The sequence below is a fragment of the Pteropus alecto genome, unplaced genomic scaffold (genome assembly GCF_000325575.1).
Source record: "Pteropus alecto unplaced genomic scaffold, ASM32557v1 scaffold215, whole genome shotgun sequence".
Taxonomy (NCBI): Eukaryota; Metazoa; Chordata; class Mammalia; order Chiroptera; family Pteropodidae; genus Pteropus; species Pteropus alecto.
In genome coordinates this window covers 950999-955436 of record NW_006436287.1, presented here as the reverse complement: position 1 = coordinate 955436, position 4438 = coordinate 950999, and the positions used below count along the sequence as shown (strand labels likewise).

The 4438-nt window shown below is 47.8% G+C and overlaps 1 protein-coding gene across 1 annotated transcript in view; it reads left to right on the top strand.

Annotated features, from left to right (window-relative positions):
- The window catches only part of NECTIN1 (nectin cell adhesion molecule 1), a 66713-nt gene that overhangs the window by 58006 nt on the left and 4269 nt on the right, over positions 1–4438 (top strand). The gene's annotated exons all lie outside the window — the stretch shown is intronic.

Here is a 4438-nt window from a genome sequence, read left to right as displayed (position 1 = left end):
AGACCCAATATCATCCATCCCCAAGTGACCATTCCACTCCTCCTGTCCCCTGCTCCAATGAAATGAGGTCCCCAATGCATGCATTTATTTGAATGTCTCCTGAATATCTGCTCTGCTTAGAGCAAGGCTCACCTCTAAAACATAGCCTCAGCTTCATAGAATTCATTCAACTAATTTTTGAACTCTGGCCATGTGCCAGGCAGTCTAGGTACTTGGGGATACATCAGTGAACCAAAGGCTCTAGAGCTTATGTTTTAGCATGGGATGCCAGACAATAAGAAATACATAAAATATATTTTAAAAATTACGTGGTCATTTTGAAAGTGATGTGGAGAAAAGAAGAAGAGGAGGGTAAAGAGTCTCAAGTGCTATGGGTAGGGGTTTGTGAGCTGCTATTTTAAATAGGGTAGTCAGGGAAGGCATGGGTGAGAAGGCAATATTTGTGCTACGCCCTGGAGGAGGTGAGGGAGTGACCATGGGGCACCCAGAGGAAGAGCTTTCCTTCCAGCCTTGCAGAGCAGCACTGCAAAGGTCCTGAGAGTGCCTGGAGTGGAAAAGTGCAAGAGATGAAGTCAGGGGTGGGGAGGGGGGAGGCACAGATCACATGAGCATTTAAGCTCCCCAGATTTAGCAGGATCTCTCTGGCTGTTGTGTTGAAAATAGTCTATAGAGGAAAAGAATGGAATCAGAGAAGCCAGTTAGGTGGCTATTGCAATAATCCAGGTGAGAGATAGTGACTTGGATCAGGGTGGTGAGGATGGAGATGGTGAGAAGTAGTCAGCTTCTAGATTTACTTGGAAGTTGAATGTACAGACTAGTTTGGAAAACCAGCCAGTCTCATGAAACAGGTAATACTTAAACTCCACCATACTGTGATTAGTGACATCCAAGAAATTCAATCTAGTTGAGTGAAATGTAAGAAAGCTTTATTTTTCATTAGGTTTCTGCTGCCACACAAAGCAGGAAAGTACATGTAATAGAACTTACACTGTATATTATTATAACACACTAAATTTAGTCAATCCCAATCATCATGAGGCCACCATTCCTTCAACCCATGTCATCATTTCTGCAGAAAAGAACTTTAGCCATATGAACACTGGCAGAAGGACCAGAGCCAATCATGGCTAATTTGCATTTTTTACAGGGTGTTTTATCATAGGCTCTACTGTAATATGTCAGTATATGATTAAGGGAATATACCAGAATGAAAGATACAGACCATCAGTATGTAAAAATTCTACAGAAAAAAAAATTAGTGTGAGCTGGAGAAGAGAAGGCTGTACAAAGAAGGGACTGAAGAACTGAAACAGGCAGAAGGAGAGGCATTCCGGTTAGGATGAACACGAGCAAAGGACTGCAGTAAAGAATCAACTTGGACAGCAAGGACAATACGTTAGCCAAACCCAAGATCAATTTGCATTTTGGAAGCTTTGAAGGCCAGACTGGCAGGTCTAACAGGCAGTGGGGAAGCTATCGCTAGTGTTAAGAAATGGAGTGTGTAGTGTACATGGGAATTAAACCTGGTGACTGTGGATAGAGTGGCTAACAGGGGACAGAAACCAAATGAAGGTGGGAGATTCAGAAATCTACAACAGTAAAACCTGGCATAAAGTGACAAGACATTGAATAGGAAGAGCCAACAAGATTTGATGGCAGATTTTGACCCAAGAGATGAAAAGGGAAGAGTCAAAGATAAACGAGGTTCTAAGCTGGAAAAGTAGACAAAGGGTGGTGGACGTTGTGGTACTGAATGGAGAGGCTTTGGAGGGAAGATACTGAACCAGGTTAAGACAGATGGATTTGGGATGGTGGAGAGAATTCCAAATGAAGATGTGCTAAAGAAGAGTTTTCAAAGTGTGTGCTCAAATGCTAGTCCTGTGAATGGCCCTTGAGTCAGGAAGGGTAGGATTCATGCTTTGATAAATTGGGGAACACTGCATCCTGCATGTTCCTCTTAGAGGTCACAGTATGCATGAAAAGGTGAAGGGCTCTGATGCTTTGTCTAAACCAACATTCCTGAAGTGTTTGACTCCATTATTTTTGTTGGCCCTCTGAGCCAATGACTTGAGGTTCCATGAGCCACAGTTTGGGAAATATTGTCCAAGGTGCCTTTGGAGATAAAGTCCCACAGTTGGTGAAAGCTAGATACCTGACATGGTTTGGAGAGCCAGCAGGATAAAGGAAACTAATGATATTGAGACGAGGTCTGTCACTAGAAAAGAAATCAGAGAGTAAGGGCTGAAGGTCCAAGGATGGAGCCTTCAGCCAAGTGGCAGGAGCAGAGAGAGATGGCCCAGCAGTGCAGCCAGACAGAACACTCAGAGAAGAAAGGCAAGGATCAAGGAATTCTTGTACTGGAAGTAAGGGAAGCCTTTTCTAACTCTAGGCCACAGTGCTCTCCTTCCCCTGTACTCCTGAGGCACTTCTCTGCCAATGCCCTTGACTTCTGCATGCTGCTTTATCTCTCAGAGTGTCACTTGGTTCCCCAGCTATGCTGTGAGTTTCTTGTATCCCATTACTAGCAAAGTAGATGCTCATACGTGTTTGCTGATTGGGTGGATGAATGGATGGAGCAGGTGAAGAGAGGAGAGAGCATTCTAATATGGGTGAGAACTGAAGAGGTAGCACACAAATCACAAGTACAGGAGAGGCTGGCTGCCTTGGGTAATTCTTGTGGAGGCAGCTCCCACCTCATGAGAAGAAGGCAGTAAACAGATGGAACCTGGTAAATCAGGAAACCCTTGAGATTCCAAAGAAACTGTTCTGAAAGTAGGCAGTGAGGACAAATATTCCATAAATATTTATTGAGCAGCCACTCGGGGACCTACACTAAGGACACAGTGGTGACAAGTGAGGAGCTCAATCTTCAGTGGTTGAGCTTCTCTCTGCCAACTCCTGCATGTGGAAAGGCCAGGAACAGGAGCATCTGGGTGGTCCCAGCTCAGCCATGTGACTGGAAAAATTGCCTCCCTTTCTTTGGCCCGTGTTTTCATTAGCCCTTCCAGCCTGATCTGCTGGAAGGTCTTTCCTCTTCTCCTCTAGAATCTCTGCCCTGCTTCTGCGTTCTGTAGACAGCACCACACACACTCACACACATAGACAGGCCCCACCTCTGGGAGAAGAGAATGTCTCGGGAGGAGCAAGATTCCCATGGAGTGAGTGAGGCTGAATCAGGGAGTGAGCTGACAGAAACCGAGTCCCAGAGGCTGGAACATATACCCAAATCGACCCTTTACCTTGGCCTGAAGAGAGGAGAGGTAAGAGGAGGGGAGGTCAGCCTCTAGGCTTGCCTTGCACCTGCCCACCAGCTCCTCCTGACCAAGGCCATCTGTGGTCTCCAGTGCCACCCTGTGGTGGTGCTGGGAACCACCTCCTTCAGCCTCACCTTGGCCCCGCCTTGGCCTCTGGCAGGGCCCCCACCCCTCCACCCCCGTAAGGAAAGAAGAAGGGCAGCATTGCCCAGGGCAGAGCAGTACTCTGGCCAGGCCCCACTGGCAACAAAAGTCACCTAACTAGCCTTCTCCCCCTTCCCAAAGCTTCCTTTCTCTTCTTTTCACCTTTCCTGCCTTCTTGTTTCCACTTTGTCCTCAAAGAACATATTTGTACAGACACACTCATCACACCAGCACAGGCATATAGGCTCACACAGCAAGGCGTATGTGCCTGCACATGTGCCCTCTCTGTGTACTCGCCATCTTTACTGCATACTCCTATACTCTTGTGCCCCTTTTCTGCATGGCGGTGCTGAGCATCTTATGCTCACATCTCAGGCTGGCAGCACCCTTGGCCCCACCTTGCCCTGCAGGGCCAGACTGCAACCAAGAACCACAGCCCTGGTTTCTGGCCTCACGGGGTCAGCACCTGGGAACCCATCCTCTTCCCTGTACCCTAGGAGCAGAAGAAATCAGATGGGCGCCCAGTGACCAGCAGGTGTCGGACAGAGAGGCAATAGTGACTTTTGCACAGGCTTGACATGCAAGAGAACCAACATTGCATCATTGGCTGGTGGCCTTGGGCAAGTTATTTAACCTCTCTGAGCCACATCTCCCTATGTGTTAAATGGGAATTAATAGCACACCTACTTTACAGGGTGTAATGACAGTGACTGCATCTAGTGGACACTAAGTCAAGGGTGGCTAGCACCTGTGCTTCTTGGCACTTCTCTTCAGAGGGAGCTGGGCTGGCACCATATCTAAGGAGAAAGTCAGTGTGGAGATTCTGGGCTACATGATTGTCTCTGCCTCTCCTCTCTCACTCCACCTACCAACACTGCTGCACATTGGGCTCCTGGAGGGGTGGGGTGCTGAGGGACCTCTGGAATTAGACCTGTCCTTGGGCCTTGGTGTCACTTCCTAGCCTTTCCCTCCCCTGCCTCCCTCGCTTCCTGCCACTGACCAGCCACTGACACTGTCTCCTCCATCTCTTCTTCACCCAG